The sequence below is a fragment of the Cherax quadricarinatus genome, chromosome 33 (assembly GCF_038502225.1).
Source record: "Cherax quadricarinatus isolate ZL_2023a chromosome 33, ASM3850222v1, whole genome shotgun sequence".
Classification (NCBI taxonomy): Eukaryota; Metazoa; Arthropoda; class Malacostraca; order Decapoda; family Parastacidae; genus Cherax; species Cherax quadricarinatus.
Genome location: NC_091324.1, coordinates 21,001,125 through 21,027,613, shown reverse-complemented (window position 1 = coordinate 21,027,613; position 26,489 = coordinate 21,001,125). Strand labels below are relative to the sequence as shown.

The window sequence follows — 26,489 nt, the reverse complement described above, 5'->3', positions numbered from 1 at the left end:
ATTTCTTTCTTGTACAACTCGTGTGACTATCACAGTGGCTTAGTAGATTTACTGACCTGAAATAAACAGTTTAGTGGCAGTTCTTTGTTCTTGTCGAAAAAAACTGGTTCCTAGTACTGATCCTCAGGGATATTTCTCCGTAATGATACTTCTTCCCGCATGCAAACTCGTTCTCTACACATTTCTTGAGCTAGTGAAGTCCTTCCCGTCACTCCTGGTAGCTTTCTTAGTTTGTGGGTCAGTGCATAGTGGGGAGGCGGGGGAGAAGCAAACTGTCAGGCTTCCTACAGTCCAAGAATATGCCGTCAAACCATTGTCTCGTTACAGCTTCACGATTTTGTCTTTTTAGAAATTAGCAAGATATGATTTTCCATTCCTTAAACTAGAGGTGGTTTTTCAGTGTGAGTGCACAGTTGAGGGGCCCTCTCCTGGTGAGGCAGGACCACCACCAAACTTACCAACACCTTCACCACGTCTTTCCTAAAGTGCAGGAAATTGCGCCTATAAATCATAACATTTTCCGGTGGCTAAATAAAGGAAAAACATTTTTTTTATCTTCAAGTTGTTTCATAACCCATTCGCCTCGTCTCACTTCACATACTTGGTAAAGACTTTCCTATCAATGCGTGACTATGCAGATATAATTCCAGACAACTACTGCGAGGTCTGTGAGGGGAAACCAAAAGCAATCGTATATAAAAAAAAAAGAATCCACGATACTTTTGTCAGCAACGAAGAGCCGAGTCTTAACACTATACAACAAACCTGAAGATCCTTGAGTCACTGGAAGCTGCATCTACCAGTATGGGCTCTTGCAGCAGGCCAGAACGAGCACGGACCAGAGGTGTACATCTAAATGACCGCAACCACCTTCCAGAAAACCATGGTAAGAAGATAACTGTTAAACATACACTATACACTACGTAAAGAAAAGCATTAAACCAGTAGGGCTTACACAGAGCTTGGGAAAGGAGAAGTAATCAATGTAGTATGCAGTATCATACGAGGAAGGGAGTGGTGGTAGCTTCAGTTCTCCAAGATACATGGGAGGTTCCTTGATCCTAGTGAGGGGCTCTTGATCTAAAGAATTATTATACTTTTTCTCCCATCCCTGAGATCGAACCTGATTGCCCCAGATTCCCCAGGGGCCACTTTATCCCTAAGAGTATTGCGCTTCCATCACAATATAATCGTTCTCCAAGGTGCGGTAATGAAAGCTGACGAGCGTAGAGCTTGGGTTGAGGAGTGTGTGAACCCAGCTCACCTCTCACGGACCAGACCTTATTTTAGGGGGTTTGTTCTGGATGAAAAATGAAAGTTTACGTCCAGCCGAGAGACCGACCACGAGTACTGTTGTCCCACTTAACAGTTCCTGACTGCCAGGTAACACACTGTTCCAGGTAACACTGATAGTAACACCCCCACCCATCATTAATGGGGAAGCGCTAAACCCGAAGTCATACAAGACTGCAATATCAACAAGCAGATGAATAAGATATGGACAACATACAGGTCTTTTTACTGCCTGGGGAATGAGACGGGTGGGGGGAAGGGGGTGGAATGTATACCCTCCTCTTACAGTCTGGAGCTGTTACCTTACAAAGGATGCACATCAGTGATTTAAACCTGTACGTCATATCCTTGTCTTTTCAACTTCTCAAAGACAGAGGCTAGAGCCAGCCAGCTTCCATCTGTATGGTAGGTGTTCCGCTTCTGACGACTTGTTCGACATCTTGAGGATTTTCGTTTATTACATCGCGTACCTCTTTGTCGTAAGTTGTTACAAGTTCATTTCTTCAGTGTCGTCACTTTTTTTTTTTACAGTCAATTTCCTTATGTGGCTATGGAGAAGTTTTAGTTGTATTTTAGCCTACTCGGCTATCTCGTTTTCAAATTGTTTCTCATCCTCCCTTGTAAACACGCATTTTCCTTCCTAGCTCTTCTGCTACTAATTTTATTCTGTCCGTTGTGCTCCACATGTCTTCAACATCCTTCTAATTCTTGCTATGGCCTAGCTGAACCACGGACTATTTTGTTAGTATCTTCCACTTGTCAGATGGAACTTTTTTCCTTGTCCCACTACACTTCTCCATCATTATCAAGACTGTCTCGCCTTTTAAAAATTTCTTGTACCTTTGTCGTCTTTTCTATATCCTGATCCTCTGTACTCTGCATTTTTCTCACCAGTCTCACTTCTATATAGTGTGCGTGTGTGTACTCAACTATTTGCGTGTGTGCGTGCCCCACACCAGAGCAACAGCCAGACCATAGTGAAACAATCTGATCATTGGAACAAGCCACAGTAAAGCAACTAGTTTCAAAGCCCAGTCGATAACAGAAATAAGTGGAGGAAGTCAATCAGAAGACAACCCACCCGCCTGCCCGCCCACCCACCAACCAAGGCAGCCAGCCACCCACCCACCTGCCCACCCTTCAACAATAGTGCGGGTGAAGGCTGGGGTGACAGAAGGGAAGTGGGAGGGAGCCTAGCTAGATTTTCCCAGCTGTTTTACCTCGGCCTCCTGACCCCTGGAGCAGAGGTTACTAGCAAGACTATTTGCTGCAATACGTTCCAGCGGCTCCTAGCTGCACCCAGCAGATTCTCAGTGGCACTCAGCAGATGCCCAGCAGCTACCAGCAGGTTTCGAGTTGAAAAGCTGTCGTCCCTTGAAGCAACCACGAGTCCAGGAATTTACAACAGTCTGTAATAGCTTCAAAAAATTCGTAGAAAATATAAAATGTAATTTCGTTTTATAATTCTTATGATTACATTTCAGCTTTACAACAGTCTCTCTCATACCCTCTCTCTCTCCCTCTCTCTCTCTCTCTCTCTCTCTCTCTCTCTCTCTCTCACTCTCACTCTATGCCCTTAACCAAGTTCAAACAAGTTCTTGCTTCTCTCTGCCTCTTTCTCTAAGAACCTAAGAATATTGATTATAATTTATTATAATCAGAACCAAGCGCTAAACCCACAAGTCTATAAATATTGAATACTAGATTAATGTAGTAGGTCTACTGACCCAGGCTCAGTATGTTTCATAGCCTATGTCTTAAACTCTCAAAGTACTCTAATGACACAAACTGGGAGTTTGTTCCACACATCTACAACTCTACTGCTAAACCAGTGATTTCCAAAATCCCTTTTCAATCTAATTTACCCAACGCTAATCTACTGCTTTCTTAAGATATGTTCCATACCTTAAAAACTATTTCTCGTCTCCGCTTACATAATTCAGGTTCCGTGTTTTTAACGTATCTTCGTAGGAAAAAGGTTATGATACGGTGGATTAGCCGTGCCATCTTCATCTAAATATTTTTTTCTGGGCATCTCAAGTTCATTCTGTAGAATGGAGACAAGAACTGAGCCGCATAGTGTTTTTTTATAAACAACGTAGAAACTTTTATTTCACTTTTGTTTGACGAATGCTTCATGATGTGAAGTTAGCAAGTCTACTGCATGCTAACATTAGCGCACTGTTGCCTTGGCTTAGAATTCTGCTCACCAGAATTAGATTTTTCTCCCGTTTAATTCACGTTCTATGTAATGTAATTTGTAAGTTCCTCGCTTATCTACTCTTCCCCTGAGGATTAAAACCCTGCATTTGTCCACGATGAACTGCATCTTCCACTGTTCCTTCCACAACAACCTATCCGAATGATCTCGAGGCTCAGCAAAGCCCTCTAAAGAAATTTGTCTGCCATTTCTTGCAATAAACTTGCGTCATTATTCTCTCATTTAGATCGTTTACCGAGATTTTGAACAATATAGGCCAAAGACCTCCCCTTGAGGAACGCCACGTGTAATAGGTGCCAATTCTGATTTCTCCTCATGTATGCAAACACTTAATACCTACCAGTCATTCGCCCGGTGGTAAGTTTTATATACAAGAACAGTCATTTGCATTTGGCGTTCAATACGAGTATCGCAGGTCACAACCTTGAGTAAGGGTGAAGTATTGGCGAAGGTAAAAATATAACTAAGGTAGGGGTGGGCAGGGTTGTCACTAAGGTAGGACAGTATCATTATATTTGTGTAAAAACATTAAGGAATGGGAGGAAATTATTATTAGATCCATAAAAAAGGGGAGGTTAGTTCCAATCACTTGCATCAAGAATTTTACCGGGCGTCAAGGTACCTCGTTAAGAGGAACTAAAGTAGGGAAGAGAAGCGTAAGATAACGGAGGTGTTCTCTCTGCTGGCGGAACATTGAGGCCGGTGACGCTAAGTTGCCTTCTTAATGTTAGGTGACAGATGCAGCTTGCTCTGGGGCTCGTTCTCCTCTCACGCTCCCATCTTGGATCACTAAACCAACAGCTATCTTGGATTACTAAACCCACAGCTTCTATCTTGGATCACTAAACCCACAGCTTCTATCTTGGATCACTAAACCCACAGTTTCTATCTTGGATCACTAAACCCACAGCTTCTATCTTGGATCACTAAACCCACAGCCTCTATCTTGGATCACTAAACCCACAGCTTCTATCTTGGATCACTAAACCCACAGCTTCTATCTTGGATCACTAAACCCACAGCTTCTATCTTGGATCACTAAACCCACAGCTTCTATCTTGGATCACTAAACCAACAGCTTTATCTTGGATCACTAAACCAACAGCTTTATCTTGGATCACTAAACCAACAGCTTCTATCTTGAATCATTAAACCAACAGCTTCTATCTTGGATCACTAAACCCACAGCTTCCATCTTGGATCACTAAACCCACAGCTTTTACAGATCGCTATGCCCCCCACAGCTCCTATCTTAGATCATCAAGCTCAGCCTATCCACATCTTCCATCTTGAATCACTGAACCCGCAGCCTGGCCACAAAATATCGTGGAAGGTTGCATTTTGTCACGAGCAATATGAAAAATTCTTTTGACGTGGGTCTTAAGCATACGATGACCTATTCTCTGGAACTTTTTGTTCATTTACGAGAGATCTTCATTGGTCCACTCCTTAAAAAAAATATCAATACAAGATGTGGTATTAAAAAAGACGCTTTTTCAATGTCCTAAGATTATATACATATACCTCGATAACTTGGCAGTGAACCAAAACAAAAGTCAGTCGAGCCTGACCAAGAATGTTTACCTTTAGTACAGGGAAAGCGTAGCTACACTGCTACAACATCGACACTTAAGGAGTGATCAAGACATAAGTGCACATAACGGAGCAAGTAATCATTGCATCACGCATCGCACACCATCATCATCATCAACCACTTGGTGTAGCCATCTGTGTCTCATCTCTTAACCATTCGCACCCCGATCACTGGCTACTTTCATAGTGTTGTTACATTCACGAAAAGTGCTATGACAAATGTACAAAAATTCAGTACTGCTAGATGACTCAACATGGTTATATCATGGAAAGAAATGGCAATGTGTATATAAAACTAAAGACCTACTAGATGTGATTAGATTGTGACTTAGTAATGGTTCAAGACGGACCAAAACGTCGTCAAGGTTATCACACGAAAACAAAGATTAGAAGTGCAGTTAAAACCGCACGAAAATACGACACTTCAAAAAATTCTGAAAATAAATTTTTTCAATATGTCTCGGTTTTCCCACTATATTCTATTTCAGGTTCTCTATATTCCTAAAAGGGAACAGTGAGACTTGCGTTGTGGCCTGCCAGAGAGCCAACAGTTGCCACTCTTGTGGCCTGCCAGAGAGCCAACAGTTGCCACTCTTGTGGCCTGCCAGAGAGCCAACAGTTGCCACTCTTGTGGCCTGCCAGAGAGCCAACAGTTGCCACTCTTGTGGCCTGCCAGAGAGCCAACAGTTGCCACTCTTGTGGCCTGCCAGAGAGCCAACAGTTGCCACTCTTGTGGCCTGCCAGAGAGCCAACAGTTGCCACTCTTGTGGCCTGCCAGAGAGCCAACAGTTGCCACTCTTGTGGCCTGCCAGAGAGCCAACAGTTGCCACTCTTGTGGCCTGCCAGAGAGCCAACAGTTGCCACTCTTGTGGCCTGCCAGAGAGCCAACAGTTGCCACTCTTGTGGCCTGCCAGAGAGCCAACAGTTGCCACTCTTGTGGCCTGCCAGAGAGCCAACAGTTGCCACTCTTGTGGCCTGCCAGAGAGCCAACAGTTGCCACTCTTGTGGCCTGCCAGAGAGCCAACAGTTGCCACTCTTGTGGCCTGCCAGAGAGCCAACAGTTGCCACTCTTGTGGCCTGCCAGAGAGCCAACAGTTGCCACTCTTGTGGCCTGCCAGAGAGCCAACAGTTGCCACTCTTGTGGCCTGCCAGAGAGCCAACAGTTGCCACTCTTGTGGCCTGCCAGAGAGCCAACAGTTGCCACTATTGTGGTCTGCCAGAGAGCCAACAGTTGCCACTATTGTGGTCTGCCAGAGAGCCAACAGTTGCCACTCTTGTGACCTGCCAGAGAGCCAACAGTTGCCACTCTTGTGGCCTGCCAGAGAGCCAACAGTTGCCACTCTTGTGGCCTGCCAGAGAGCCAACAGTTACCACTCTTGTGGCCTGCCAGAGAGCCAACAGTTGCCACTATTGTGGTCTGCCAGAGAGCCAACAGTTGCCACTCTTGTGACCTGCCAGAGAGCCAACAGTTGCCACTCTTGTGGCCTGCCAGAGAGCCAACAGTTGCCACTCTTGTGGCCTGCCAGAGAGCCAACAGTTACCACTCTTGTGGCCTGCCAGAGAGCCAACAGTTGCCACTATTGTGGTCTGCCAGAGAGCCAACAGTTGCCACTCTTGTGGCCTGCCAGAGAGCCAACAGTTGCCACTCTTGTGGCCTGCCAGAGAGCCAACAGTTACCACTCTTGTGGCCTGCCAGAGAGCCAACAGTTACCACTGTTGTGGCCTGCCAGAGCCAACGGTCGCTGCAGCCGTGGCCCGTTATAAGAGCCAGTGGCATCGCTGAAAGGGTCATCTCATGACTTAATATTCACGTCAGATGGCGAATTCTGATGAATAATTAAATTTACGTAACCAACTGGCAGCACCATTAGTGGAATCAACTTATTTATCGCCGCCTTCAAGCTGACGTCACGTCACCAGGCCAAGGGTGACTGATATGTCCCTGATCATTCGTGGGTGAGGTGGTTTTGTCCGTTAGTAAACGAAGAGGAGTCTGGTAATGCAGGTCTGTCGGACAATGACCCCGCTCAATGATTAAGTAACTGTTGTAATTAAAAAGGCCGTCTGTTATATTAGTAAAGGTCTCCTCTTACTATATTAAAAAGGGCCTTTGTGTATTTTAACCACCTTGTCGGCTACGTCACACTTCAATTGCTGCCGCATCAGGTATCAGTTTTTTTTAACAAGTTTAAAATCAGGCGAAGAATCACATTTTCGTGTATTAGGCTCTTACTACCCCTCTCCCCAACTAGGGTCTACTCAGGAGGGGGGGTGACCCTGCTCTTACTCCCTCCACTAGGTTCTTACTCAAGGGTAACCCTGCTCTGACTACCCGGCAGTATCTTTCTGAAGGCAGCTGTTACATCATGTTTATAGGGGAAGCACTAAGCCAGGAGTCGTACAGCGCATGGAGAATGGAATGTTCTTATAACTGAGATCGAGTCCCCACGGTCCGGTCTCAGTCCATAACAAGATGATAATTCCTTAGTTACTGTATTTTCCCCGGGATTAGAACCTTTTAGATGGTCACATTAAAATAGTATATCAACTTATTCAGATCGTTCTGTAGTGCCCTAATTAGAAACGTTTTGACGGCCTCTTTTAGTGTCATCGGCAAACTTTGTCACTATTTATTTCATCATGGTTTATGTAAACTGTGAACAACGAGCCCAATACAGACTCCTGATGAAGACTTAACAGGTCCAATTCTCATTTTACCCCATTCATACAAACTCTGTTGCCTATCTGTCAACCTTGCCTCGATCCTGGATATAATTCCTCTTATATCGTATGCCGCTACTTTTTTTATCAGTATCTTGTGTGGAACTATCAAAGACCCTACTAAAGTTCCAAGTCACTATCATATTCACTACCTTAGTGAAAATAAGCTAATACGCAAATTATAAAGGAAATATTACAGCAGCAACAGCGTGGTTCACCAGGGAAGCACCAGACGAGCCTGGCCTATGGCCGGGCTCAGGGCGTATAAAAACTCGGAACTCATCAAAGGTAAGGAATAAGAATTGTTAAGAGGTATGCAGGAAACTGAGATAAGTGTATACCGAATTTTAATAGACATTTATAAGATTTCTCTATCATCTTGCATATTCATGATACCTGAAGAAGATATCAGCAATCCTGCTTGAGTGCCAACCAAGTAACAGGCACCAGTTTAATTAACGCTAGTGGCAGGAGGGTTAGTACCTCCCTGTTAGGTTCCTGTCTACCAACCTAACAGCCACAACAAGTAAATAAAGTAAACACAAATATATTTATATATATACAGCGCAAAACTTACACACTGCTTACGTCTTCCTGTGTTACTTAGAGACATCAAAGGCGCCAGCTTGCATACCCTACACTGGCAGAGCAGCTCTGGTCAGGATGCACCCAGGAGTCGTTAAGAATGCTACTACACTCATCTATATAACACTAAAAGCTACAGAGTGGTTCTGTGTACATTGGTGAATTTACAAATTAAGCAGCACAGACTTGGAAGCAGCACAGTTCTGTAAGTAGAACATCACTAAGTAGCGCAATACCGCAGCAGGTGACCCAGAACTGCTCAAGTGAGGTGGGCAGGTTATGCTAGGGGTGTGATAACTTCCTCACCACGCCATACACCACCTCCACAATACATCAGTATAATGTACCAAAGAGTATGTTGCACATTAATAAGACAATTTTCGGTTTGCGGCATTTCACGTAAAAGACATTTCACCCATTATTGACGTCAAAAATTCTCCTGGGAACTGATAAAGGCTTTGGTGGACGAAACGTCTTAAAATGCCATAAACCGCACACAAATCTGATTGAAACACCACCATAACAGAGGCGACACAGATGTTCACCTTGCAGTAGTATCACAGAAATATTCCCAGGAAATATGTGATCATGTAATACTGCTGAATCAGTCTCCATGATCACATATCTTGCTCAAAAGGAATTTCGTTAAGCACAGTAATACAGACTTATAATCGACTCTTACCTTGAACTACATGTCTCTCCTTATTTATCATTGTTACACTGCACTATTATTATTATCCATTACGTTTATGGGGAGCGCTAAACGTTATGGAGTCATATAGCGCCTGGGTGTATGGGAGGCAATTATGTTAGATCCACGGAAGGGGAGAAGAGGTCCAGTTCTCTGTATCAAGTGGCCCCCCCCTCTCCACAGGTATCAGTAGGTTTAGCACTAGGCTTTGATTATAATAATAATTTCTCGATAATATCCATAAACATTTGTGTACACCCTTGTTTGCCCAGGTTAATAATAGTAAACAATAGCTACTAGCCTCTGGAGAAGGCTAGCAGTCTGTTATGCTCTCACAGCTTACTTTAAAGCACAGCTCTATTTAAATATCACCTATCTACATTGTTATTATAATTATTCATTCAAGGGGTAGCTCTAAATCCGTAGGGGATGCACAAACTTGATTCAAGAAATTGGAGCACTGGCCCAGTTTCTTCAGTGGGAAACCCTTCTCCAGCATCAAGGAACCTCCCCTGAGGGGCAGCTACATGCAGTAGTCTGATTATGGGGAAGAGCTAAACCAGTAGGGATTATACAACTCCTGTGGTGGGGGGGGGGAATGAAAGGCATTCAGGTCCAATTCAGGGAACTGAAGCACAGATCCAATTCCCTAGATCAAGAGCCCCTCACCAGCGTCAAGGACCCTCCCTCCCCCAGAGGAGTGCAGTAGTTTGAATAACTATGGTTTTGGGTGGCAAGCCAAAGAACTTGAATCATAGGAAAATTGATCGATTTTTTAAAGCATGGTTCCCTTTCAAAGCAAAATATTGAAAGCATGACAAATGAACCCAAGTCTCTTAAGGAAAATTATTCACTGATGATCAATAACAACATTTAAAGAAAGATGATTCAATCTTCAACACAAATTTACAATTTGACAGTTGTATTGTGTAGTAGAGTTTCAATTGGAATAACTAGATAAACTTAAGCAAGGTTACTTATTATATACAAGTGTTTCAAGTCGCTGAAAGGAGACAAGAACAGAAAACTTGGCAAGGGTTACAAATATCAGCAGTACGTGCTTGCTGCTGCCTGTTGAACTCACCTGGGCGAAACAGCAACCACCACTCGCCTCTTGAGCCAGACTCGGATTATGACATTCGCAACACCGCAGTTCAGAAACACTCCTTCCACTGACACTCAAGTTACCTCCTGCTCTTATTCTGCGCAGGAAAACAAATATCATTTATAAAACTGTCATTTGGAATCCAGGTGCGTCCTCCCTCCCAGCACTGCCAGCACAACCACACTGACATTATGTTGTGGCTGTCTCGCCTCTACCGCGTCCACCTATCACGCGTCTTAACCATCATATATGTACCCCCATATAGTGTATATATATATATATATATATATATATATATATATATATATGTATATATATATATATATATATATATATATATATGTCGTGCCGAATATGTAAAACTGGTCAATTAGCAAGAACTCATTTAAAATTAAGCCCTTTCTAAAATTTTCTCTTATACGTTTAAAGATATTTTTTTTTCATTAATGTTGATGTAAAAAATTATAATTTTGCACCAAAATGAACTTAGAAAATTTACCTAACCTTATTATAACAAGCGCAATTTATTTCAGCCTTACCCAACTAAATATATTTTAGATTTGTTTACAATAATTTAGTACTATACAAACACAGTGAAATTATTTTTTTCGTTAGGTTCAGAATGATTTTGGCGAAATTATTGCATACACAAATTTTCACTTGTCCTATATGGCAAGATGAGCGTTGCTATTTAAGCCAAGATCGCAAGTTCTGCCTATTCGGCACGACATTATATATATATATATATATATATATATATATATATATATATATATATATATATATATATATATATATATATATATATATATATGAAGCCTTTTTATGCATCTCCATGGACCCCATATCTTGTTCTGTTTCCTGACAAATGATACCAAACCAAAATATACATATGCACAGTATTAAAAAGAATCACATATTTGTATACTGTCTCATTCACAATCTTGTGAATGAGACAATATACAAATAACCTGCACATAGGTAATATTAGGTCAGGAATTATTAATTTAAAAGGCACAAACATCAATACAGTAGTACAATATATCAAAGATTATGAATCTCCTCCGGCTCCTCTGAAGCTTGATGCGAGCCAAGTGTACAGCAAGCATTTCCCTTCTAGATGGTCACGTAGAGGCGCTGGAATATGACAGTGGCTGCCCTTGGGTCCCTAGTTTAGTCAATGAGTCTGGAACCCAGTTGTTTGAGGAAATGTGTGACATTCTTTCCCCATGAAAGTTTGCTTTAATCCCTGTTTTAAAAATTGAAGTATTCTTGTATTCTGTGAACAAGTGAACTTCAGCCTTAATGACCCGCTGAGTAATCTCAGTTGAAAAGCCTACACCAATAATTCCTTTCCCAAGAATATATATATAATGTTTACGCTATTTGTCAGCCAAATAGTGTTAAGCAAAGTTTATGCGCTATAAGAATAATTAAAAATGTATAGGTTGTTAACAGGGTTAAAATTTAAAAAGAATAACACAACCATTTTACCTTTCGTGTTTTGGATAAGTTTAGATTTAATTGTTTTTATTAGCAGCTTACAAGAGACACAAAAATTGTAAAGGTCGCCCGTATAATTCCGAAATTCAGCGTATCAATAAGCAGAACCATAACAATCTGTCAGCCCCTGTAAGTTTGTCTTTCATTCCAAGTAGTTGTGCCAACCTCAGTGTACACACAAGTCTATAGTGTACACACAAATCAATAATGTAGACACAATATATAGTACTCACACAAGCTTATAGTGTACACACGTCTATAGTGTACACACAAGTCTATAGTGTACACACAAGTCTATAATGTACACACAAGTCTATAGTGTACACACAAGCATATAGTGTACACACAAGCATATAGTGTACACACAAGTCTATAGTGTACACACGAGCTTATAGTGTACACACAAGTCTATAGTGTACACACAAGTCTATAGTGTACACACAAGCTTATAGTGTACACACAAGTCTATAGTGTACACACAAGTCTATAGTGTACACACAAGTCTATAGTGTACACACAAGTCTATAGCGTACACACAAGCATATAGTGTACACACAAGTCTATAGTGTACACACAAGCTTATAGTGTACACACAAGTCTATAGTGTACACACAAGCTTATAGTGTACACACAAGTCTATAGTGTACACACAAGTTGTAGGGTTACCTACCTGTAGTTAACTTCAGGTGACCTAATATATGTTATAAACATGGGAAACCGCTAAACTCTTAAGGGTCATATAATGCCTGGGGATAAAAGGCAAACAAGTTTGATCGAAAAAAATGAGGAAGGATAACTCTACTTCCTTGGATCATGAGCCCTAGAGCCCTACACTAACCATCAAGCGACTCCACCCTTGAAGGTCCTACGAGGAAAGTGTGTCAGGGGCAACTGCATAATAAAAATAAGAAAATTATTATTATTATTATTATTATTATTCATAAGCGCTGAACAGGGGTAACAGAAGGAAAGGCATGAACGTCTGGTAACGCAAGAGGTATGTTAGGAGAAAGTAATCCCTGGCTCTGGCTCATTACTTCTGAGTAATGACAGCATATTTCACTGTCCATGATACAATATCATCCGAGCTTCATTGTTCATGATACACCATCATCCGAGCTTCATTGTTCATGATACACCATCATCCGAGCTTCATTGTTCATGATATACCATCATCCGAGCTTCATTGTTCATGATACACCATCATCCGAGCTTCATTGTTCATGATACACCATCATCCGAGCTTCATTGTTCATGATACACCATCATCCGAGCTTCATTGTTCATGATACACCATCATCCGAGCTTCATTGTTCATGATACACCATCATCCGAGTTTCAACGTTCATGATATACAATCATCCCAGCTTCATTGTTCATGATACACCATCCGAGCTTCAACGTTCATGATACACCATTCGAGCTTCAACGTTCATGATACACAATCATCCCAGCTTCATTGTTCATGATACACCATCATCCGAGCTTCAATGTTCATGATACACCATCATCCGAGCTTCATTGTTCATGATACACCATCATCCGAGCTTCAACGTTCATGATACACAATCATCCCAGCTTCATTGTTCATGATACACCATCATCCGAGCTTCAACGTTCATGATATACAATCATCCCAGCTTCACTGTTCATGATACACCATCATCCGAGCTTCAACGTTCATGATACACCATCATCCGAGCTTCAACGTTCATGATACACCATCATCCGAGCTTCATTGTTCATGATACACCATCATCCGAGCTTCAACGTTAATGATATACAATCATCCCAGCTTCAGAAGCACAAGACAGGTGTTGTACAATGACACCTGTTGTAGAATGTCGTGATTACTTGCGGCTGCACACGTCATCATTGTCATGAAGACACTATCGCAATATAGATTCTTCTTTGACTGAGTATTTTTGGGGAATGTGGTTTCTGTTTTCTGCAAAACACACACACACACACACACACACACACACACACACACACACACACACACACACACACACATACACATACACATACACATACACATACACATACACACACACACATGCACACGTAACTGAAATATTGTAACACGAACACACACATGGAAATTAAACACTGAAACCACGGTACGGGTGGGATTGAACTTGTGGCTAGTGAAAACAGGACACAAGGAGTATGTCTACGGCGCACACACACACACACACACACACACCTACACACACAACAACAGGCCTAGTGTCTAATCGACATGTGCCTAGGACAAAATGGTAAATAACACACCGAGAGGAATTGATAGATTGGATAAGGACAGGATGTTTCAGAGATGGGACACAGCAACAAAGGGTCACAACTGGAAGCTGAAGACTCAGATGCATCACAGGGATGTTAAGAAGTATTTCTTCAATCATAAAGTTGTCAGGAATTGGAACAGTCTGGGAAGTGATTTAGTGGAAAAAGGATCCAAACATAGCTTTAACAAGAGATACGATAAAGCTCATGGAGCAGTGAGAGAGTGGACCTAGTAGCAACCGGCGAAGAGGCGAGGCCAGGAGCTATGAATCGACCCCTGCAACTACAAATAGGTGAGTACACACACACACATCTAAAACTACCATGGCTATACCCTGTAGGGGATATCTAATATGTGAAAAAGTTTAAATAAATTAGGGATATACTGAATTATTTACCCTCCTCACTTTTGAAGTTTTCACTGATACATAAAACAAGAAATACATTTCAAAACACGACTGAGTACAACAGGTACAGAGTACATTTCCACACTCCACTGCGCACGATTTACTGTACAATAAAGGCAATTCGTGTTTGAGACGAGGTATATACTTCCTTTCTGTTACCTAGATCACTCAACAACAGTCGTTGTGGTGTGGCTTGGTACTCAATCGTGTTTGACGAAGCGCTAAACCCGTGTGGGTCATCCAACGTAACAAGTAGTTGAGACTCGAGTCTTTGTCCGGTGTGGTCCCAGACTGGCCAGGTTGTGACTGGAAACTGATGCTGGTGTGCGTACTCACCTATTTGCAATCACCTATTTGCGGTTGCAGGGGTTGATTCATAGCTCCTGGCCCCGCCTCTTCTCTGAGTGCTACTAGGTCCTCTCTCTCCCTGCTCCATGAGCTTTATCAAACCTCGTCTTAAAACTATGTATGGTTCCCGCCTCTACTACGTCACTTTCTAGGCTATTCCACGGCCTGACAACTCTATGACAGAAGAAATACTTCCTAACATCCCTTTGACTCATCTGAGTCTTCAACTTCCAATTGTGACCCCATGTTTCTGTGTTCTATCTCTGGAACATCCTGTCTTTGTCCACCTTGTCTATTCCGTGCAGTATTTTGTGTGTCGTTATCATGTCTCCCCTGACCCTCCTGTCTTCCAGCCAATTTCCCTTAACCTTTCTTCGTAGGACAATCCCCGTAGCTCTGGGACTAATCTTGTTGCAAACCTTTGCACTTTCTCTAATTTCTTGACGTGCTTGACCAGATGTGGATTCCAAACTAGTGCTGCAGTATGGGCCTGACGTATACGGTGTACAGAGTTTTGAACGATTCCTTACTGAGGTATCGGAACGCTATCCTTAGGTTTGCCAGACGCCCGTACGCTGTAGCAGTTATCTGATTGATGTGCGCCTCAGGAGATGTGCTCGGTATTATACTCACCCCAAGATCTCTTTCCTTGAGTGAGGTTTGCAGTCTTTGGCTACCTAGACTGTACTGTGTCTGCGGTCTTCTTTGCCCTTCCCCGATCTTCATGACAGCATTTGGCAGGGTTAAATTCAAGGAGCCAGTTGCTGGACCAGGCATGTAACCTGTCCAAGTCTCTTTGTGGTCCTACCTGATCCTCGACCGATTTGATTCTCCTCATTAACTTCACATCATCTACAAACAAGGACATTTCTCAGTCTATTCCTTCCGTTATGTCATTCACATATACCAAAAACAGCACAGGTCCTAGGACTGACTCCTGTGGGACCCCGCTTGTCGTAGGCGCCCACTCTGACACCTCGTCACGTACCATGACCTGTTGTTGCCTCCCTGTCAGGTATTCTCTGATCCATTGCAGTGCCTTTCCTGTTATGTGTGCGTGATCCTCTGCTTTTGCATTAACCTCTTGTGAGGACCTGTGTCAAAGGCCTTCTTGCAGTCCAAGAAAATGCAGTCTATCCACCCCTCTCTCTCTTGTCTCACTTCTGTCACCTCATTATAAAACTCTAGTAGGTCTGTGACACAGGATTTTCCTTCCCTGAAACCGTGCTGGTTGTCGATTATACACTTGTTTCTTTCCAGGTGCTCCACCACTCTCCTCCTGATGATCTTCTCCATGACTTTGCATACTATACACGTTAGTGACACAGGTCTGTAGTTTAATGCCTCGTGTCTGTCTCCTTTTTCAAAAATTGAGACTACATTTGCCATCTTCCATACCTCAGGGAGTTGCCCAGTTTCAATGGATGTGCTGAACATCTTTGTTAGTGGCACACACAGCATCTCTGCTCCTTCTCTAAGGACCCACGGAGAGATGTTGTCTGATCCCACCGCCTTGGAGGTATTGAGTTCGTATAGCAGTTTCTTCTCCTCCAGCACTTGTTGGTGTACCTCCCTGTTCTGATTTCCTGGAGTCCTACCGGTTTCCTCTGTAAATACTTTTTTAAATCTCGTGTTGAGCTCCTCACATACCTCTTGGTCATTTCTTGTGAACTGCTCACCATCCTTCCTCAGTCTGATTACCTGGTCCTTGACTGTTATTTTCCTCCTGATGTGGCTATGCAACAGCTTCGGGTCAGACTTGACTTTTGATGCTTTGTCATTTTCGTATTGTTGCTTAGCCTCCCTTATCTGTGCACATTCGTTTCTGGCTCTTCGACTGATCTCTGTTTTCCTGGGTCCTTTGACTTCTGTACTTTTTCCATTCTCTAGTACACCTAGCTTTTGCCTCCCTACACCTTTGGGTGAACCAAGGACTCGTTCTGGTCTTCCCATTATTTCTGTTTCCCTTGGGAACAAACCCCTCCTCTGCCTTCTTGTATTTTGTTGTCACATAGTCCATCATTTCTTTTACCGGTTTTCCTGCCAGTTCTCTCTCCCAGTGAACGTCTTGCAGGAAGTTCCTCATGCCTGTGTAGTCTCCCCTTTTGTAGTTTGGTGTGTGTGTGTGTGTGTACTCACCTATATGCACTCATCTATGTATGGTTGTAGGGGTCGAGTCCCATTATTATTATAAACATGGGGAAGCGCTAAACCCGTAGGATTATACAGCACCTGTGGGGAGGATGTAAGGTATTCAGGCTTAATTCAGGGAACTGGAGCACAGATCCAATTCCCTAGATCAAGAGTCCCTCACAAGCGTCAAGGAATCTCCCTTGAAGGGTGGAGTCGAGTCATAGCTCCTGGTCGATACTAAGTCACTTTCTCCCTGCTCCATGAGCTTTATCATACCTTTTCTTAAACCTATGTATGGAATTTGCCTCCACTACTTCACTTTCCGGATTATTCCACTTCCTGACAACTCTAAGGCTAAAGAAATAATTCCTAACATCCCTATGACTCATCTGGGTTTTTAGCTTCCAATTGTAGCCCCTAGTTCCTGCATTCTATTTCTGAAACATTCGATCCCTGTCCACTTTGTCAGTTCCTCTCAGTATTTTATACGTCGTTATCATGTCCCCCCTATCCCTCCTATCCTCTAGTGTCACCAGGTTGATTTCCTTTAATCTCTCCTCGTAAGACATATCCTTCGTTTCCGGGACTAATCTCGTTGCAAACTTTTGCACTTTCTCCAATTTCTTGACGTTTTTTACTAAGTGTGGGTTCCGTACTGGTGCTGCATACTCCAGTATGGGCCTGACGTCCACGGTGTACAATATTGTGAATGATTCCTTACTTAGATGTCGAACTGCTATTCTCAGGTTTGCCAAGCGCCCATATGCTGCAGCAGTTATTTGATTGACGTGTGCCTCAGGGGACATGTTTGTTATAATGCTTACCCCAAGATCCTTTTCTTTAAGTGACGTTTGCAGGCCTTAATCCCCTAACCTGTACTCCGTCTGCGGTCTTCTTTGTCCTTCCCCAATCTTCATGATTTTGCACTTACTGGGGTTAAACTCCAGGAGCCATTTGTTGGACCAGACTTGTAGTCTGTCCAGATCCCCTTGTAATCTTAGCTGATCCTCGCCCGCTTGTATTCTCCTCATCAGTTTCACATCATCAGTGAACAGTGACACTTCTGAATCTATTCCTTCCATCATGTTATTCACGTATACAAGAAACAGCACCGGACCTAGGACTGACCCTTGTGGAATCCCACTCGACACATGCGACCATTCTGACACTTCATAATGTACCAACACTCGTTGTTTCGCTCCTGTCAGGTATTCCCTGATCCATTGCACTACTTTCCCTACTATTCCTGTCTGCTCCTCTAATTTTTATACCAGTCTCTTGTGTGGCACTGTGTCAAAAGCCTTCTTGCAGTCCACAAAGATGCAATCTACCCATCCCTCTCTCTCCTGTCTTACTTCTGTTACCTTGTGTGTGTGTGTGTGTGTGTGTGTGTGTGTGTGTGTGTGTGTGTGTGTGTGTGTGTGTGTGTGTGTGTGTGTGTGTGTGTGTGTGTGTGTGTGTGTGTGTGTGTGTGTGTGTGTGTGTGTGTGTGTGTGTGTGTGCTACTCATAAAGCAAGAAACCCGTGTTTCTCATTCAGTGCTGAAATATGGACGAATCAACCAAGCCCCTACTTATTAGATCAGCACGTCAATTTAATAAAAAATAACTAATAACAGCTTATGAAACCTGATAAATAAAAGTACGCGGAATTTCAATGTCAACAAATCTTCATTCACTTCTTATTTTGCACACCATTTCTTGTCCCTGCTGCTTGCTTACCGAGATGTATATGAAATAAGGAAGATAGAGAGTCACAGTCAGAAATGCGAAGGAGAACACTGAAGGACAGGTGAGAGAGATGATGGGGGATAAAGGAACTAGAGGGGCCGAGCCCAGTCTTCCATATAGAGAGTGGCATCTGGCTCACCTTGAAGGACGAGGAGGTGAGTGAGCAACTGCTCTGCCAGGGAACTAGGTGAGGAGACCAGAGAGTGAGAGAGAGAGAGAGAGAGAGAGAGAGAGAGAGAGAGAGAGAGAGAGAGAGAGAGAGAGAGAGAGAGAGAGAGAGAGAGAGAGAGAGAGAGAGGTAAGGGGGGTTTAAGTAGTTTTAATATTTGAGAAGTGCATTTACACCAATACAATACAACGTACACACACACACACACACACACACACACACACACACACACACACACACACACACACACACACACAGAGAGGCGGGGCCAGGAGCTATGAATAGACCCCTGCAACCACAACTAGGTGAGTACAAGTAGGTGACCACAAGGGTCACAATTGGAAGTTGAAGACTCAGATTAGTCAAAGGGATGTTAGGAAATATTTCTTCAGTCATAGAGTTGTCAGGAAGTGGAATAGTCTGGCAAGTGATGTAGTGGAGGCAGGAACCATACATAGTTTCAAGACGGGGTATGGTGAAGCTCATGGAGCAGGGAGAAAGAGAATCTAGTAGCGACCAGTGAAGAGGCGGGGCCAGGAGCCGAGTCTCGACCCCTGCAACCACAATTAGGTGAGTTTTCACACACACACACACACACACACACACACACACAAACACACACACACACACACACACACACACACACACACACACACACAAACACACACACGTGGTTCTGAATTTTGATTATATAGTAGAGTTACAAGTGGAGAAGGTAACAGGAACTGAAGGGAACAGGCCAAACTATAAAAGGGGGGACTACACAGGTATGAGAAACTTCCTGCAGGAGGTTCAGTGGGACAGAGAAATGGTAGGAAAATCAGTAAACGAGATGATGGAATATGTGGCAACAAAGTGCAAGGAGGCAGAGGAAAGTTTTGTTCCCAAGGGAAACAGAAATAATAGGAAGACCAAAACGAGTCCTTGGTTTACCCGAAGGTGTAGGGAGGCAAAAACTAAGTGCAACAGAGAATGGAAAAGGTACAGGAGGCATAGGACCCAGGAAAACAAGGAGATTAGTAGAAGAGCCAGAAACGAGTATGCACAGATAAGGAGGGAGGCCCAGCGACAGTATGAAAACGACATAGCATCGAAAGTCAAATCTGACCCGAAACTGCTGTATAGCCACATTAGGAGGAAGACAACAGTCAAGGACCAGGTGATAAGGCTGAGGAAAGAAGGTGGAGAACTCACAAGAAACGATCAAGAGGTGTGTGAGGAGCTCAACACGAGATTTAAGGAAGTATTTACAGTAGAGACAGGAAGGACTCTGGGGGGACAGACCAGATGGAGACACCAGCAAGGAATACACCAAGTGTTGGACGACATACATACAGATGAGGAGGAGGTGAAGAAACTGCTAAGGGACATCGATACCTCAAAAGCAATGGGACCGGACAACATCTCCCCGTGGGTCCTTAGAGAGGGAGCAGATATGTTGTGCGTGCCACTTACCACAATCTTCAACACGTCCCTGGAAACAGGGCAACTACCTGAGGTATGGAAGACGGCAAATGTAGTTCCCATTTTTAAAAAAAGAGACAGAAAAGAGGCACTAAACTATAGACCTGTGTCATTGACGTGTATAGTATGCAAAATTATGGAGAAGATTATCAGGAGGAGAGTGGTGGAGCACCTGGAACTGAACAAGAGTATAAATGCCAACCAGCACGGATTCACGGAAGGCAAATCCTGTGTCACAAACCTTCTGGAGTTTTATGATAAAATAACAGAAGTAAGACACGAGAGAGAGGGGTGGGTTGATTGCATGTTCTTGGACTGCAAGAAGGCCTTTGACACAGTTCCTCACAAGAGATTAGTGCAGAAGCTAGAGCATCAGGCGCATATAACAGGAAGGGCACTGCAATGGATCAGAGAATACCTGACAGGGAGGCAACAACGAGTCATGGTATGTAATGATGTATCGCAGTGGGCACCTGTGACGAGCGGGGTCCCACAGGGGTCGGTCCTAGGACCAGTGCTATTTTTGGTATATGTGAACGACATGATGGAAGGGTTAGACTCAGAAGTGTCCCTGTTTGCAGATGATGTGAAGTTAATGAGGAGAATTAAATCTGATGAGGACCAGGCAGGACTTCAAAGAGACCTGGACAGACTGGACACCTGGTCCAGCAAATGGCTTCTCGAATTTAATCCTGCCAAATGCAAAGTCATGAAGATAGGGGAAGGGCACAGAAGACCATAGACAGAGTATAGGCTAGGTGGCCAAAGACTGCAAACCTCACTCAAGGAGAAAGATCTTGGGGTGAGTATAACACCGAGCATGTCTCCGGAAGCACACATCAATCAGATAACTGCTGCAGCATATGGGCGCCTGGCGAACCTGAGAACAGCATTCCGATACCTTAGTAAGGAATCGTTCAAGACACTGTACACCGTGTATGTCAGGCCCATACTGGAGTATGCAGCACTTGTTTGGAACCCGCACTTGATAAAGCACGTCAAGAAACTAGAGAAAGTACAAAGGTTTGCGACAAGGTTAGTTCCAGAGCTAAGGGGAATGTCCTATGAAGAAAGATTAAGGGAAATCGGCCTGACGACACTGGAGGACAGGAGGGTCAGGGGAGACATGATAACGACATATAAAATACTGCGTGGAATAGACAAGGTGGACAAAGACAGGATGTTCCAGGGAGGGGACACAGAAACAAGAGGCCACAATTGGAAGTTGAAGACACAAATGAGTCAGAGAGATATTAGGAAGTATTTCTTCAGTCATAGAGTTGTAAGGCAGTGGAATAGCCTAGAAAATGACGTAGTGGAGGCAGGAACCATACACAGTTTTAAGACGAGGTTTGATAAAGCTCATGGAGCGGGGAGAGAGAGTGCCAGTAGCAACCGGTGAAGAGGCGGGTCCAGGAGCTAAGACTCGACTCCTGCAACCACAAATAGGTGAGTACAAACAGGTGAGTACACACACACAAGATGAAACCCACAGCACAAATAGATACTACCACACTGCGTTAAAACAATCAACACCAGTTGTAAATCCCATTCAAGTAACAACGTGGTAATCTACACGAGAGTGTATAAGTGCCAGACATAGTGTCTTCATGCCTGAGCCAGTAGGCACTGTGCCTCTCTATACGGGAATTAGCTTTATCTACAGTATTAACTATTAATTCACGTGAGATGCTCGGATGATAGGATATTCCTGAAATTGCTGTTCCTCGTTACACAGTAACTTAAAATTCTGTTTTTTCTCGCTTTACATTTTGTAGCAGTTGTTTATCTCTATATTCCTCCAAATGTCTACATATTGACGAGCACAGAGATTAAAAAAAATAAACTTTTTGATATGTCAAGGTATCATATTAACGAAAACAAGATACCAGATACATTAAGCAAATGTCCTAAATTTGGCTCCAACAGATAAGACAGTCTGTAGATACATATCTAGACGTACTCCTGTTAATTCTTTTCTGGGGGGGCCTAGTTCCTTAGCCTATTGTGAATTCATATGCATTACTGTCCACAGGATTATGTGGTGCGCAATAAACTAGCTGCTTCGATGGGAGAAACCTAAATCTTTTGTAGTACTAGTTGATTTCCATTTTCCAGGATGATAATTTAAGCAGTATGTAGTTAAAGTTTAGAAATAGGTTAGACATGTACAGAAATGACACTAACTTTGTGTATAAAATTTATTTCACAAGTGGCCGGTAGTTTCCTCAGCTCACATCTGAAGTACCTTGCTTCGTTAGCTCTGCTGGTAAGATACGATAAGATTTCTTTGGGTTTTTACCCTGGAGGGTTATCCACTCAGGATAACCTAATAAAGCCAGTGCATCATTGGGGACTATCTGTCTTATTTTCATTGTGGTCCTTTAATCTTGTTCTCCAGGATGCGACCTATACCAGTCTACTAACACCCAGGTACCTACTTACTGCTAGGTGAAAGGGGACAGTAGATGTAAGGAAACATGCCTAATGTTTCTACTCATGCTGTGGGCACCTCTGCTCGTATATCTGAGAGACCCGGGTTCAATCCCGAGCACGAGTAGAAATGTTGGGCATGTTTCCCTACACCTGCTTTCACTTTGTAGTAAGTAGGTACCTGGGTGTTAGCTGACTGCAGTGGCCTCAGTAGAAATAAGCCAGACATAGTGACTTTGTAAGAGTATCCTGAGTTACTAACTCTTCTGGTTAATAACCCAAATAAATTATTCGTACTTGCATTATATTATAATAGTTATCCATATAACATTATTACAATTTTCTTTAGTACAATGAAGAAATCGTTTTCTATTTAGTTTTAGGGGATACAAAAAAGTCTTCTTTCATAGGTTGATTTTTTTTGTTGTTTTAATGAGAAGGAGAATAAGATTATGTTCGAATTATTACCCCGGAGGGATAGTAACCCAGGATGACCCATAAAGTCCGTAAATCATCTGGAAATGTCGGTCTTATTTTCAGTAGGGTCCTTCCATCATTATTCTCCTCAGGATGCAACTCACATTATTATTATTATTATAATCAAGGGGGAAGCGCTAAACCCGGAGGATTATACAGCGCCTGGGGGGGGATGTGGAAGGCATTCAGGCTTAATTCGGGGAACTGGAACACAGATCCAATTCCCTAAATCAAGAGCCCCTCACCAACATCAAGGAACCTTCCTTGAGGGGGATGCAACCCACAGAACAGTCAACTAGCACTAAAGTACCTACTTACTACTAGATGAACACTAACAGGTGTAAGGAAACATGTCCAACGTTTCACCCGTGCCGGGGAGCGATCTCCGCGTCTCTCAGTGTGAACTGAGGACGCTATCAAGCGAGCCACTGCCTCCTCTAATCGGAAATATATTTCCTTAAACTAATGGTCTACACTCTCCTTTATTACGTAATTTTTTTTTTTTACACAAATCAATTTTACAGGCTAAGAGCTGTTATTATACTTCAGTTCATTTCAAAGCCCAGCCCTATTCAAGGCATACTACCCCGACCCCAGGATGAGACCCACAAAAGCCAGTAACACCCAGGTACCTACTTACTGCTAAGCGAACAGGGGCAGCAGACGTAATGGAACATACCCAACGTTTCCATCCATGCCGGGGATTGAACCACTGGAGATATTTGGGTCTTAAATAAATGTGTACTTGGTTGGCTAATTAGGATTAATTAGGATTAAGGGCAAACAACTATACGAGGGTCATTAAGGCTGCATAGAATCTGTTCACCTCCAGTCAAGAATACCTTACTCTCTAAAATAGAAATTAAGCTCTCGGTGTAAGTAAATAAGTTTATTTAGGTACACGTACACATAAGGACAATTATCATACGTCGTAACACATGTGTAAGTTATGTAGGATACCCTAAAAAAATCGAAGTGAGAGTGATACATTCAGTGAGAGATATATATCTCTGAGTGTATATGTATTATGACTTCGAGGTCAATCGCCAACACGTTCAGCTCACACACTGAGGTCCAGGGATCGAATCCCCGGTACTGCTGGAAAACATTAGGACATGTTTCCTTAAGACACCATCGGTAAAATGGGCACCTGGGTGTTAGTCGACTGATGTGGGTCGCATCCTGGGACAAAACTGACTTAATTTGCTCGAAATGCTCTGCATAACAAGTGGCTTTCTATATAGTAGAATGTCATTGATGTCAGCTATACCTTGTACATATACATGTAGAAATAAAATTATTATTATTATTATTATTATTATTATTATTATTATTATTATTATTATTATTATTATTATTATTATTATTATTATTATTATTATTATTTTGTTTTGAGATGCAAACTAAACTGTTTATGTTATCAGGAGTCAGGGCTCTACAACTCCCGGGGTTCGGTTGGTAACGCACTCATCTAACTGAGTATCCGTGGTTCGATCCCCAACACGGGTGGAAACGTTGGGCACATTTTCTTATACTCATGTTGTCACCAGAATGTGTCAACGTGAGAACCCCAGCACCAGTACTCAGAACGGAACACAAGGAACGTAACGCTCTCCTTCAGTCACCAGAAAGTGCGAACGTGGGGATCCCAGCACCAGAACGGAACACAAGGAACGCAACACTCCTTCAGTCACCAGAACGTGGGGATCCCAGCACCAGAACGGAACACAAGGAACGTAACACTTTCCTTCAGTCACCAGAACGTGGGGATTCCAGCACCAGAACGGAACACAAGCAACGTAACACTCCTTCGGTCACCAGAACATGGGGATCCCAGCACCAGAACGGAACACAAGGAACGTAACACTTTCCTTCAGTCACCAGAACATGGGGATCCCAGCACCAGAACGGAACACAAGGAACGTAACACTCCTTCAGTCACCAGAACGTGGGGATCCCAGCACCAGAACGGAACACAAGGAACGCAACACTCCTTCAGTCACCAGAACGTGGGGATCCCAGCACCAGAACGGAGCACAAGAAACGTAACACTCCTTCAGTTACCAGAACGTGGGGATCCCAGCACCAGAACGGAACACATGGAACGTAACACTCCTTCAGTCACCAGAACATGGGGATCCCAGCACCAGAACGGAACACAAGGAACGCAACACTCCTTCAGTCACCAGAACGTGGGGATCCCAGCACCAGAACGGAACACAAGGAACGTAACACTCCTTCAGTCGCTAGAAAGTGAGAAGGTGGGGACCCCAGCACCAGCTCCCAGAAGTAAACACAAGGGAGAGATCTTTCTCCTTCAGTCAGCACATCACTAATTAGAAGTTTTGTCGGGAGCGTCGCTTAGTGCCAGCCTCCGGTAGCGTAAATTGACGTCAGAGAGTGACGTCGGCGGCGTATATTGACGTCAGAACGTGACGTCAGTCGCCCTTCGGCGTCAATAAGTCACACTTACGCTCAAATAAGTCAGGATTCGGCAGGTGCCTATATACTTTCACAGTGCACACCCCATGTACGCACACAGTGTGTACCTGCGATGACGTCAGGTCAGTGTGTGTGTACCTGGGATGACTTCAAGTCATACTGTGTGTGTGTGCACCTGGCGTGACGCTAGGTCACCGTGTGTGTACCTGGGGTGACGTCAGGGCACAGTCTGTGTACCTGAAGTGACGTCTGGGTACTGACGTCAGACGGGTGAGCACGAGGACAGTTACTAGAGATATATGATGCTAGCCTAGGATGAAACAGAAATCAGCTATCAGCCTGATAGCATCCCATCAAGGGGTTCAGCTGACTGGAGTTTACCTGGAGAGAGTTCCGGGGGTCAACGCCCCCGCGGCCCGGTCCGTGACCAGGCCTCCTAGTAAACAACTAGCAACGACTAGTGACAGATTCGAACTCATACTTCTCCTATAATAGCCAGGACGAAATGTAATTAAAACAGTGCTTTAAAGTAATAAGCCTGCGATATCCAGTAAGTTTCTTTCACTGCATGCTAAACCAAACCCGCACGGACCTAACACAGGTCTCGAGGTGATGGCAAATAAAAAAAAGTTCTGGAGATTGACTGAACACGTCTGGAGGAGGCAGTCAAGAACAACAGGTTCTGGAGGTGGACTGAACGCAAGTCTGAAGGTGGCGGCCAAGGAGAGGCTGAGTGCAAGAGGTCTAAAGCAATAAGGGAGCCCCGAACCAGATTATGTCGAGGCAGAGTGAGTTACGAGAAGCTTGGAGGCGGTGCAGTGGAGGAGGTATAGTGGAGGAGGTGCAGTGGAAGAGGAGCAGGAAGTGGGATGCAGTGGAGGAGGAGCA

General features: G+C 43.5%; 1 protein-coding gene across 5 annotated transcripts in view; it reads right to left on the bottom strand.

Annotated features, from left to right (window-relative positions):
- LOC128693867 (PDZ domain-containing protein 7) overlaps positions 1–10,402 on the bottom strand; it is a 270,106-nt gene extending 259,704 nt beyond the window's left edge. For 4 of the 5 annotated variants that reach the window (XM_070090900.1, XM_070090904.1, XM_070090905.1 and 1 more), the window contains exon 1: positions 10,189–10,401. The gene's annotated coding sequence lies outside the window, so the exon portion shown is untranslated. Of the gene's footprint in view, positions 1–10,188 lie in introns of all 5 variants that reach the window. The other variant, XM_070090906.1, reaches the window with a different exon arrangement.
- Positions 10,403–26,489: the final 16,087 nt, after the last annotated feature.